A 13,951-nucleotide genomic window follows, 5' to 3' on the forward strand; every position below is an offset into this window, starting at 1 on the left:
GCCTTCTCCTGTAATCATATTGATGACTACCTTAATTATCATACAGCCTTCATCTAGAAGCTGATGGAAGCAGATGCAAAAATCCACAAATTAGCAGTTGACACAGCTCCAATGATCCATTCAAAGAGAGGGAGGAACAATAATATAAGCAAAGGGATCAAGACCACTTTGGATATACCCATAGAAACAGCTGACATGAGCTAGATGCTCACTGACTATGATCTGAGAGCAGGGTAATCTGCATAAAACCAAACTATGCTCTCTGAATGTGGATGACAGTTGTGTGGCTTGGGCTGTCTGTCATGGCACTGGCAGTGGGAAAAGGACTTATTCCTAGTGTTTAATTGGCTTTTTGGAGTCCAACCTCTTTGTTGGGATACGTTCTCAGCCTAGATATAAGGGGGGGGGGCTTGTTAAGGCCTCAAAAGGCCAGACTTTGTTGACTCTCCATAGGTAAACTTACCCTCTCTGAGGAGTGGATGGGGATGGGTTGTGGGGAAGGTGAGAGTATCAGGAGGAGGGAAGAGAGTTGAAACTATTATGTAAAGAGAGAAAAGATTGTTTTCAAATATCAAAATGTTAACAAAAAAGGAGATTCAATAATCTATCCTTTTATCCTATCATATGAATATTCCTTTTCTTTTTTACCCAAGACTGCTGAATCTAGTCTCCTTTATTCATCTTTTGTTTGACCATTACCAATAACAATTTGTAACCAACACCCCTAAACAATGACAAATATCCATAATAGTTTGAACTATCATAAACCTCTTACCATGCCTCTTTGTAAGGTGGGTATAAGGTTCTTTGTTTGTTTGTTTGTTTGTGGTTTTTTGAGATAGGGTTTCTCTGTGTGGCTTTGTAGTCTGTCCTGGAACTCACTTTGTAGACGAGATTGACCTTGAACTCAGAGATCCACCTGCTTCTGCCTCCCAAGTACTGGGATTAAAGGTGTATGCCACCACCACCCAGCAGGTATCATGTTCTTAAAATTATTTCTTGCTGTTTGAGGGCAATAATGTCTTTAGTGGATCCTGAAAAGAAAATTTGGGTCAATTTTCAAGTCCTAGGAGAAGTAGCTATATCATTTGCTATCCAGTATCTGCACAACATGAAACTGCAGGGCTTGCCTGGCTTGACAAGTCCTGTCTAGAGTTGTTTATAAGGCTGGATCATCTTAGCTAGCCACCGTGAAATTGTGCTGAGAAGTTTGTTGTCCAAAGTTGATCTTTAGGTGGTATTTGCTGGCTTTTTAGCATTATCATACTTCTGATGAAATCATCATTGTGGTCCACATCTTCCTTTTGGAGACTTCAAAGATCACTGTAAAGCATGGTCTTAGTTTACTGTAGAAAACTTAAGCATCTTAAATGTCATATGCAGCAGATCCCAAAGAGAATAAAGGGCCATACTTTGTTATGTGCATCCAGAGTACAAAATCTTAATTCCTAGTTACCTTATAGACACCCAAACCTGAAATCATTAAGAGAAACCTAGATGAAGCCTTTTTCTAGAACTATTTAGTCCTCTATATGACCATTAATATCGTGAGAAAATTTTTAATATATTTATTATCATATGGATTTTGAGAAAATTATACCTTAATAAAGTTTACAGAGAAAAAAGAAAACCAAATAATTATGAGAGTCATGGCAACATGATAGTCCCTTATTCTTTTTAAATTTTACTTCTGTCCCAAAACAGGTGGCTCATCTGACATGAGTCAGAGTTATTGGATTTACTTTAACTAGCACATTTGGGTTTAGAGAAGAGTTATACTCCAACTCCAAAGCCAGCTTTAATTTTTAATTGGAGTGCGAATGCAAAAAGACCTTTTGCATTATATGTCTGTAGAGAACAGCAAAAAGGAACATTTGGGAAGATTTATGAAATTTTGCCCTATAGAAAATTTGATATATATTTATAAGCATAATTATTCCTTTTCTTTGGACATTTTTCTGAATTACTTATCCTTCTCTTCATAATTCTTATTTCTCCAGTGGTATTCAGATTCCTTATCTGCATACTTTCATTCTCTTGAAACAACAACAACAAAAAAACCATTTCCTAACCCTAATTTTGTGAATTAACTCTAAACCTAAAGTTGTGAATACAACTTTTGCCAAGTTGTATCATATCAAATAAAAAGCATTCTGTTAGTTTTAAAGTTAGTTTAAATTGAATGGCCTTGTTATTTGATGAACTATGACCTCTTTCAAACAAGATGCCTCTTTTCTTCAATTCTAATGTTTATCAATTTTGATTTATGGTTTCTCCAGAATTTTTGCTCTCTTGTCTATAGCTGTTTTATCATGCAGGGCAGTATGATACAATAGGCATGAGTTTCTTATTTGCTCTAGGAAAGAGTTTCCTACTCAATGAGAGGGAATGAGTGAATTGAATTTAACATAGAGACCTGTGAGAGGCCCACCAAGGCATTTTATGATGGCAAATGGTTACCTTGACTGTCCTTTGTTGAACTGTATTTATTTTTTGAATGCTTACATTTGCTCCTTCTTCTGCATAATCCAGAATGTAGAGACATTGTGTTTGGATTATGCTTGGGAAATAATTATTTCTAGGAATACCCTGTTTATGAACCCTTAGAGGTGACCTTGTTTCCCACAATTGTAATACTTCACATTTCAATATTTCTTCAAATCTCTGGAAGCTCTGTCAAAGCTTAATTATGATTATGAGATTCAATATTGTTTGTAACTCAGTTCCATTCCTCTTACCTTTAATGGCCCAGTTATCATTTTACATTGTGTATTAGCATTTTCAAAGGCAGATATTCAATTATTATTTACTTAGCTTCTGATAATCTATTTATTGCTGAAGTCAATCTTTGTAAGAAATCAGAAAAGGTTTCTTTTGGGTCCTGGATAACTTTAGTATATGATGCAATTTTCTTTTCTACTTTTTCATTTTTTTTTGGTCCCAAGCATTCAAAGCTGCTGCACAGTAGCATAATCTCCTTCTCCATGAAGTTGGTCTTAGGAGATTTCTATACCTCTAGCTATACTTCATTGTCCAATGGTCTTATTATCATTTTTCCAGCATATCCTCCACTGTAATTGAAGACTGGGCTCCAAGATTGGTGTAACCAAGTCTCCCCAGTCTTGTGGGATAATTCTATTAGAATTTGATCACAAATTTAACATTTACTTCACAAAAGGTGAATGCATGGCAAATAAAGTTATTGCTTCATTTTATCTTCTTAAATCTAACATTTCCCCAGGAGTCCACTCAGCTCTTGCATAGCCTTCGTGATATCTATTATTTGGTAATTCTTCTTATAAGGTGACTGCATAAGTTAAAGTTGTTTTTTTGAAAATCTTAGGCTGTTCCTCTCTAACCTTATAATGCAATGCTAAAACTGGTTCTCCATTAAATTCCTCTGTCTACGTCTTTATATCTCTATTATCTGTTTTAATAAATCTCTCTGAAATTTGTATCAGCACTCATATTGATCAACATTTTAGAATTAAAATAAAAATTATAAAAGTGATGATGGTTATAATTGACATTATATATATCCCCTTAAATTAGCTATCCTTTCATTTAATTATTCCATTTTCAAATGGCCCATCATATTTTGATACAGAGACCTAATTACCTCCATTCTAATAGTGTTTCCCATTTTTTAATGTGGGAAAAAAAAACTCTCATAATTGTCTCACCAAATCTGTCAATGATGACAATTCCAGTGATGGTGAAATATGAAACTGAATGCTGTTGCATCAAAGAGTAGATTTCAAGGCAGGAAGTTACATTGTTTGACAGCAGCTTAAGAAGGGGAAGAAAAGGCCACAACTCACCTGGACAAAAGAAGTCAAAAGCCAGCATGGGGGGGAATGTGAAAAGACTAACTCCTTCTGTGTTTGGAACCCAAACACCTGAGGTGTTTTCTACAGAGAGGTTGAAACAAAATAATTCCAAATTTGCTTAGAGGCTTGGGGCTGGGGGAAAGAACCTAGTCACCTGAATGAATATAGTCTAGTGGTTACAGATGGTTCAACATACTTTTAATCGAAGGAGTTCTTTATAAGTCATTTTTTCATACATACTAAAGGGCCAAAGGCTTCAGAGGAAGGTCAATAGGGAAGAATTCTTAGAATAAAGACACTTGGATATGCATTCCAATTCTAAGAAATGACACACAAAATGCTCAGACTAAGTTCATCCCCAACTATGATACCATCATAGTAGTCCCACGGGGTGTTGTAGATGCTAGGCTGACTCTAGATAAAGTGAAGAATCTTATATGTAAGGGAATATGGTAGTCAGTTTTGGAACCAGACACCCAACATCCTATTTTGGATTCTTCATATTTGCTTGCACACATGTGTGTGCACATAACACACACACACACACACACACACACACACACACACACACACTCACACACAAACACACACAAGAATTAGAAAATAAAACAAAATATTTATAAAGGAAATCTATGTTTTAAACCATTATTTTGGTGACTAAATATATTACTACCCAGAGAAGAACCTACCACTATTCTACTAAATTAATATAAAATTAAAATTAAACATACTGACTTATTGCTATACTTATAGATTTGTGCATCTCTTAGAACTCATCAAAGAGAGAAGTTTTTTTTTCTGTTTTGTTATATTTCAGTGAAGGCAATCAATACAGAGACAATAAGAATACAAGAGACTTTCGAGTACTCACCCTGAACTGTCAACCAATATCTTAGCTTTTCTCTTCAACTGTCAGTGTTCACTGGAGAGGGCACTGCTTCTGGAGTCAATAAAGTATAATTCCAGAGTCAGTGGTTTCCTACAAAGAAAAAGGTTTTCAGATAGATCAGGGCAATTGTACATATACGATCTCAGTGATTGTTAGCAAGACTTTCATAAGCACAAGACAAACATAGAGGGTGCAAATGGTGATGGAATGAATATACATTTCCAGTTGTGGAGATATTGGAATTTGTCAGATGCTGTGGGAGGAAGAAACTGTTTTATTTAAGACTTTATACCTAATATGTCACCCAACTCCAGGGTAGAACCCACACTGAAAATTATTTGAACAACGGAAATTGAACTCATGAATTTAAAGAAGCGTGAATTCACAGAATTCTGTGAGTATAGAGATGGGCAGTGATATGAAAGGAACTGGGAATTTGGTGATAAATGTGTTCAAAATACAATGTAAAAATTATCAAGAATTAATAAAATATTTGAAAATCAATGTAGAGTGTATTTATATGACATGTCCCACAATCATGTAAAAGAACTTATAGGATAACTAAATGGATGACAAATGACAAGTATCAGAATATACCTCATTCATCATCATTCATATAAAAAAGTTAACCTGTGTTTTGGTGAATGGGTTTAAGCCTAATATGGAAATTTATACATATAAAGTAGGAAAATGTCTGTTTCATTTTATTGAATAAAATATTGTTTAAAAAAATACATCCTGATTACGATTTTTTCCCATTCTAGTCTTGCCAGTTCCTCCCTGCATCCCTTCATATCCACTTGTTTTTTGTCTCTCATTAGAAAACATTATGAGGGATATTAATATATGATATGATATGATATGATAAAATGAAAACCAACACACCAGAGTTGGATATATCCCCAAACAGTCACAAAAGATCCCAAAGGAAAATTCAAAGCCCCATTCATTCACACACTTAGAAATCCCATAAAAACTCTAAACTGGAAGCCATCCTATATTCACAGAGAATCTGGAGCAGATACTAGGATGTTAACAGTAAAGAGTTCAGGAAAAGATAAGCCAATCTGAAATATAGTTAGATACCTAGTCATAATTTTTTCACTTCAATTTGATATTTATATTTAAATTAATTGCAGTTGGTATTTAATTTTTATTATTATGTGGACTGCAGTGTTAATTCTCCAAAAAATACTTGAATTCATATAAACACTTAAAAAAGACTTCTTTGAAGGACATGAAAAAAATGTTCACATGTCACAATGGATCAAAGACTTCTTATCCACCACTTAAAGTGTTAAGTTGCAGCACTACTCATAGTAGTTATTTTCCCTTTAAATGAATAATGTGATCCAGAGCTTTAGTTTAAAAAATTGAGATTAAATTCTTTCCTGGAGGATGCTAGGGACAGTATTGAGGCAGGAATTAAAAAGAAATCCCAGAGAAATGCTTATTACTGGTTTGCATCCCATAGCTTGCTCTTATGCAACACAGGACCAGCTGTTCAGGAGTAGGACTTGCCACAGAGGTCTGCACCCTTCATGGTCAACCCTTACACAAGAAAAATGACCCACAGAACAATGTAACACATTCAATACTTCATTGAGACTCTTTCTTAGTTAATTCCATATTGTGTCATTAATAAACATTAGATAATACAGTCATTTTAATTGATTTTAACTGTAAACTCCTTCATCAAATAAAAATTTGAATATACAGTGTATTTGTAGAGCTTCAATCAGTGATTTAATTGTACATGATAACACAAGAGTCCTACACATGAACTTAACTAAAATAAGACTTTATATCTCCATTGCCATTAAGTGCTAAGGAGGTCTATGCTAATTACTTCTTTTGACCACTTGATGAAAACTAAAGTAATCCATGAAGGAAAACCTCAATAGAGAACATGGTCCTACTAGACTGCCATCCTGGATAGGGTTTGCTGTTTTTCTGAGAGAACACCTGAGCAGACCACAGAGAACAATACAGGAAGCAGCACTCCTCCAAGCTCTTTTTCGTTTTCCTGACTTATATTTCATTAATCCTTTATCCATACATAAATGGTTATTTATTTTTCTTATTTCTGTTAAATACAGAAATTTGTCTGTATGTATTCCTAAATACCTAAGTACTATGTTTTCTTTCTGTATATAGTTACTGCCAAGTAAGTTTTCAGGGCTGACCATTTGTTATTAGGTAACCATATGCTATGCACTTCCCTGAGTAAAACTATCCCTCTTCCCTCAGCATTCTGGGGTTGCTTGGAGTTTTATTGTTTGTTCATTTGTGTTCTTTTCTTGTGTATGTGTGTGTGTGTGTGTGTGTGTGTGTGTGTGTGCGCGTGCGCGTGCGTGCGCGCGCGTGCGCGCGCACGTGCGCGCAAGTGTGCGAGCATTGCAATGCAAACATGTTTGAGTTTCAAAACTCCTGGGCTTTCTGCTACGAGTATAATTGTTCCAAATATTGTTAATTTTGTTCAGATCATATGTATGAAGTCATGGTTGTTGACATCCAGGTGTACTTTATGACATTCTTAGAAAACATGATCTCTTTTCGAAGTCTTTATTACTCTATCCACAAGAACTAGTAAATGGAAACAACATGAATGATCTTCACTGATTAATGGGTAATGAAAATGTTGTTCCAAACATCTACTAAAAATGTCTCCACCAATTGCTTTAGACAATTTGTAAGACATTTTCTTTTTCATTCCTTTTTCTGTCTTTTGTGTGTGTGTGAGAGAAAAGACTAATGAAGGCTTTGCTGCTCCTAGTTAGTTGTTCCTTATTTGCATTAAATAAGTAAGTAAGTAAATAAATAAATAAATAAATAAATAGAACAAGTGCTGAATGAGCACCAATAATCTATACTTCTCCTTGTGCTCTGATTCACCTCCTGCCCTGAATTAATTATTTCTTTATGTTTCTCCTTTAATTGCAAATAGATTTTCTCAGAAAATGTATCTTGATTATACTTTCCCTTCCCTCTATTCCTACTTGTTACTCCATACCTACACTCCCTTCTACATCTACTCATTTTCTGCCTCTCATTATAAAGCCAATAGCCTGCTGAGGGATAAGAGCAAAATAAAATATATGAAACAACAAATACTAACATTTTGGAGTTCAACAAGACAAACCAATAGAAGAAAAACAGCCCAAGAAAAACCCATGCATACACTGTGCATGCTGCTTCAATCTTCATGAATTCATATGAATTCTGATCATGTTGTTTTTGAGGGCTTTGTTTTATTAGTGTCCCCCAACCTCTCTGTCTCTTATAGTCTTTGTGCATCTTCTCAGAAGTTCCCTGAGCCTTGAAGGGAGGGATTTGATAGAGGAATCTTGTTTAGATCTGTGTATTCCAAGGTATCTCACTTTCTATATCAGATCTGGTTGTAGGTCTCTGTACTTTTTCCTACTTGCTGTAGGAGGAAGTTTCTGTGATGATAGAAGCACAAGGCACTGATCTTTGAGTGTAGCAGAAAGTTGTTACATGCCATTTTATTGCTATGTGCTTTTTGCTTGCTCTTTTGTTCATTTAATTTTGTTTTCACAAGCATTGTTTAGGTTTACACTAGATCCCTGGACTATCTATTCTCTGGTTCCTTGTCACATACATAGTGTCAGATATTAATTCCATTTTGCTGGATGTTAAATCAAATCAGAGATTGTTTAGTTACTCCCACAGGCTTTGTGGCACCCTGCTGGTACCATATCTTTCAGGAAGGACACCATTTTGGATGAAGGGTTCATGGCCAGCTTGGCAAATACCTATTGGTACCTAGCAGAGTACCATATCTTTGTCATGTGCCATAGACACTGTAACAAAGAGGAGAATTATTTTGTCAATGCTGGCCTATGAAAAGGAAGTATAAACACTTTGGTGAAGAGGACTGTAGGCTAGTAATCCTTTCCTCTATGTCTAAAATTCATATATGAGTGAGTACATACCATGTTTGTCTTTTTCTGACTGGGTTACCTCACTCGGGATGGTTTCTTCTAATTCCATTCATTTACCTGCAAATTTCAAGATTCCATTGCTTTTTTCTGCTGAGTATTACTCCACTGTATAAATGTACTACATTTTCTCTATCCATTCTTCAGTTGAGGGGCATCTAGGTTGCTTCCAGGTTCTGGCTATTACAAATAATGCTGCAATGAACATGGTTGAACATATGTCCTTATTGTATGAACGTGCATTATTTGGGTATATACCCAAGAGAGGATTTGCTGGATCTTGAGGTAGACTGAGTCCCAGTTTTCTGAGCAACAACCATACTGATTTCCAGAGTGGTCTTACAAGTTCACACTCCCACCAGCAATGGAGGAGTGTTCTTTTTCTCCACACCCTATCGTGCATAGATTGTCATTGATGTTTTTGATTTTAGCCATTCTGACAGGTGTGAGGTGGTATCTCAGAGTTGTTTTGAGTTGCATTTCTCTGATGTCCAAGGATTTTGAGCACTTTCTAAAGTGTCTTTCAGCCAGCTTACAATCCTCTCAACAAAGAAATTAGGAAACATGAAGGACTCTAAGGGATAAATGCATGGACCCCAGGAATGGGAAGGGGGCAGAACTCCTGAGCTAACTGGAAGCATGTGGTAGGGGAGAGAGAGCTGCCAGAATGAGAGCATGAGAAGAGGAGAAAATGGAGGAGCAAAAATATTGAGTTGGGGGAAGAATAGAAGAGAGCAGGATGAGAGATACCATATTAGATGGAGCCATTTTAGGTCCAAGGAAAGATCAGGCACTAGGGAGATTTCCAGAGACCTACAAGGATGACACGAACAGACAATCCAGGCAATGGTGGAGGGGATAACCTAAACACCCTTCCCAAAAAATGAGATTGATGAATACTTGTTATGCCATCATAGAGCCCTCATCCAGTGGCTGATGGAAGCAGAGGCAGACATCCACATATACACTGAACTGAACTCTGGGACTTAGTTGCAGAGAGGGAGGAATGAAGATTGTATGGGTTTTTACCAGACTGGTGAAACCCACAGAAGCAGCTGGCCTGAACAACAGGGAACACATCCACCCCAGATGCTGTCTGAGAGGTTGGTACAGGACAGATCCAGACCCCTGAATATGGATGTCAATGAGGAGGCCTCTGCACTCTAGGGTGCCCCTGGTAGTGGATTAGTATTTTTCCCTGGTGTAAGAAGGGACTTTGAGAGCCCATCCCACGTGAAGGGATACACTCTTGCCCTGGACACATGGGGAAGGGCCTAGGCACAGCCCAATTATGATGTGGTGGACTTTGCTGAGCCCTTGTTGAGGGCTTTACCCTGCCTGGGGAGTGGAGGGTGGATGGGGTGGGGGGTAGGTCAGGGTGTGGTAGGAGGGATGAGGGTGCGGGTAGGGACAGGGAGAAGGGATTGGCATGTGAAACAAGCTTGTTCCTAATTGGAACAAATAAAAAAATAAACACTTTAGTCATTTGGTTTTATCATAGTAATAGAACTCTAAGGAGGATACATAGTAAGCCATCTTGTTGGCTATATCGTATAATTTTTAATGTCTTTCCTACATTGAATAAAATAAAATATAAGCTAAATAATTGGAATTTGCTTTCCTCAGTTTATGTGTGTTACATAACTTTAGTTACAAATACCAAATTCCTAGTTTCCCTTTCCTCTTTGTATTGCCCTATATTCTATTTTGTTTTCCTTTGGAAATCCCTTTTCCTCATTGGTTCTTTTTAAAATTTAAATTAGTAACAAACTTGCTTCATATGTCAAACACAGTTCCCTCTCCCTCTCCTACTCTCCTGCCCTGCATCAATTAAGTATCCCATCCCATTTCTGCTACCCTAGGACAGTGAGACCTTCCATGGAGGAACTTCAATGTCTGTCCTATCATTTGGATCAGGGGCTAGGCCCTCCTCCATGTGTCTAGGCTGAGAGAGGTGACAGGGAAATAACACATAGCTACTGAGGGAGCAAGAGTGCAGGGCAAACTTGGTAAGCCTAGACAAAGTGGCGATGCATAGATTAATAGAAATGTGTTAGTAATTAAGAGAGAGCTGGTCAACAAAGAGCCTGAGCCATGGGCCAAACAGTTTATAATTGATATAAGCCAATGTGGGTTTATTTCATAATAAACTGCTATGGCACCAGGCAGGACAGAAACTCCATCTTCAAGTGGTGCCTAGATATTTGGTAAGAATTTTCATATAAAACCTGACCAAAGCTTAAAAGGTATTCTAAAACCCAAAGAATCATGCAAGTCTCCTTGATGGCAGTGATTTCCTCACGTGTGCTCTCTCTCTGCTAGAAGCAAACTTTAAGACAGACTTCCTGACCCAGTGTTAGCAACAAAACCACAAGGCTCTTTTCAGAGACTCTGCTACCAAACAATTAAAGTTAGTTTATGACCATGCTTGTTGGTGGTGACAGGGACCTAGTAACTCTTCAGAGTTGTGGCAATAAGCATGGTTACCATCAGTATCTCCACCATGAAGCTACCTAGACCATCAGAAAGCCAAGGAGTATGGCAAAGACAGCCACTGCTTTCATCTTAGCTATTCTGTTTAGCAGATTAAAGACTCCTGGTCAGAAAAAAAATAGAGATATACAGTAAAGTCTGATTCAGATAAAGAAAAAGCAATAAAAGGTTTACACTATGTTTACAAATTTGCATAGGCTTTGGATTAATCCAACCTACAAATTTTTAAAATGCCTTAACATCAAAATTTAAGTTTAAGGGCATGTTACACTGGGGGAAAAGTTTCTGCTTTTGTTTCCACAGAGATGAAAGCTGTGGATTCATTCCAGAATAATATGGTTTGGTCAAATAAGACCCCCTGAAGCAGTAGCCCAAGTGATCCACCATCCAAGACAGCTGTGATGATGCATCCTTTCAGGAAACTACAGCCAGGAGTTGGCCTTGATTCTGGGTTTTCTCAGGATCCCCCTGAGATTGTCAGTGGTCCCAAAGATGAAGCAGTTTGAGGAGAATTGTTCCCACATTCCCAAATATTGTTTATAAATGTTTGTTTTCATTTATGAGGTTGAATATAAATGGTTAATGAACATAGTCAATCACTTTCTAAAGAATATAAGGGAATATTATATAGAAATGAATACTTGCATTGGTATGGATTTTGGTTTAATGACACAAATTGACCTTAAGCTCAATATATATAATATATATATATATATATATATATATATATATATATGTATTGTGTATGTACAGCTCATTTAAAATTGTAATGTGTAATTAAATAATACTATAAATAGTAATCTATAAGTCAAAACTAATAATAATTAGATTTTCTAGATAAAAATATATATTTCAAATGAATAAATATTATTGAAAACCTTTCAAAGACCTACAGAATATGGCATCTAAAATGGTTATTAGGGTTTTTCTTGACAATGAGACAAAACTGCTCTTACCAACACTAATGTCATCAGAAAGGAAGATGGGCATGGAAAACTTCCACATGGAAGGAATATACATTTGTACAAGAAATTGTTCTTGCCTGGACTGCTTGACATCATATTGTCAAACTGGTGAAAAGCATTTTAAAAGGAAAGGGACTGCAGAAATTGCTAAGAGACAAAATGTTAATTCAGTGTTTCTGCTTTACAGAGGAAAGCAACTGATGAACTTTGCCAGTACAAGACAAACAGGTGTTCAAATTTTCTAGTTCACTAAAAGTCTGCCAGACACAATGTGCCAATGTTGTAAAGGAACTATAGGTGACTATCCAGTTAGTTCTTGAGTTTTTATGTTATGCTTCTGAAGTTTTTGATAGAGTTGTAGACAGACAGTTATGGTTATTGTTTCACTTATTTGTGATAAAAGATAAGTTACACATAAAACTTTATACATGCAAAGATATGGTAGATGATAAAATATTTTCTTTAATTTTTTTCAAGTGTAAATGGACAAAATATTGGTAACTATATTTTTTGCTCAATAACTGCTTTGTTTTATATGAATTTACCAAGTAAATGTTAAAACCTTTCTTTTCATTTAGACAGAAAAGAGGATATGATGGGGGATATTGTTATGTATGTGTGAATATATTTTCCCTTATCAGTTTATGAATAAATGCTGATAGGGCATTAGCCAGGCAGGAAGTATAGATGAGGCTAACAGACTAGGAGAATTCTGGGAAAGGTAGGGAAACAGTTGACAGCTGCTGAGGGAGCAAGAGGGATGTGATTCACTGGTAAGCTTAGACAAAGTGGAGATATATAGATTAATAGAAATGGGTCAATAATTAAGAGAGTGATAGTCAATAACATGCCTGCAACATCAGCCAAAGAGTTTATAATTAATATAAGCCTCTGTGTGTTTATTTGGGACTCAACAGCTGCTGGATGAGGCTGACCGGAAATTCCATCTTCAGCTGGTAACTAAACAAGAACTTCAAATTAACTATTTATAATATTTTTTGGGGGGTGAAAAAGATAAAATCATATATGCAGTCATTGGGCATGGTTTATTTTAATTGCAATGTTTTCTAGTTTTTCATTTTATTTTGCTGAAATAGAGAGACTGAGGGTGGTGATAAAAGAAAGAGGATGGAAGATAAAAATAAACAATGCAATATACCATTAATGCCATTGAAAATTGAAAACAAGCATGAAGTGAAATGTTTGTATGTGTATATATAATTTAAAAACAAGTAATATTTATCTAAAATTTAAACTTTTGTAATGTATTTTACCAATTGTTCTCAAAATACAAATGCAAATTAATGAAATTAAGCATAAAATCTAAATATCTCATATTTATGCATAAAATTTTTCTCTTCTTTATGGAATGTGGAAATAAATACAGGGCCTCAAAAAGTGGGAAAAAACATAACATGATCAAAGCACTCAAAAGAAAAATAAGAATTACTGAAGTTGTCATAATTCTTGAGATAAAATTATACTATAGTGGCATTAAAAAATATAAAAATACTGTCAAACAGGGGACCAAAAGGCACCCAGACTAAAGGAAAGAAAATCCCAGAAAGAAGCTTAAAAAAACTATCTGATACATTTAAAATATACTTTTCAAATAATTTATTTTCTCTGATACAAAATAATATTATGCATAAAATCTTAAGGTAATATACATGAAAGTGACATTTCAAACAAGTTAAAATTATACATTGACATTAAATATATTCTGATATTGATAAACTAAAAACCATACATCATCTTAAATCACATTCAAGTCAATTTATTAAATTCCTATGGATAACCATTCAGAATATT

The sequence above is a fragment of the Cricetulus griseus genome, chromosome 5, assembly GCF_003668045.3.
Source record: "Cricetulus griseus strain 17A/GY chromosome 5, alternate assembly CriGri-PICRH-1.0, whole genome shotgun sequence".
NCBI lineage: Eukaryota > Metazoa > Chordata > Mammalia > Rodentia > Cricetidae > Cricetulus > Cricetulus griseus.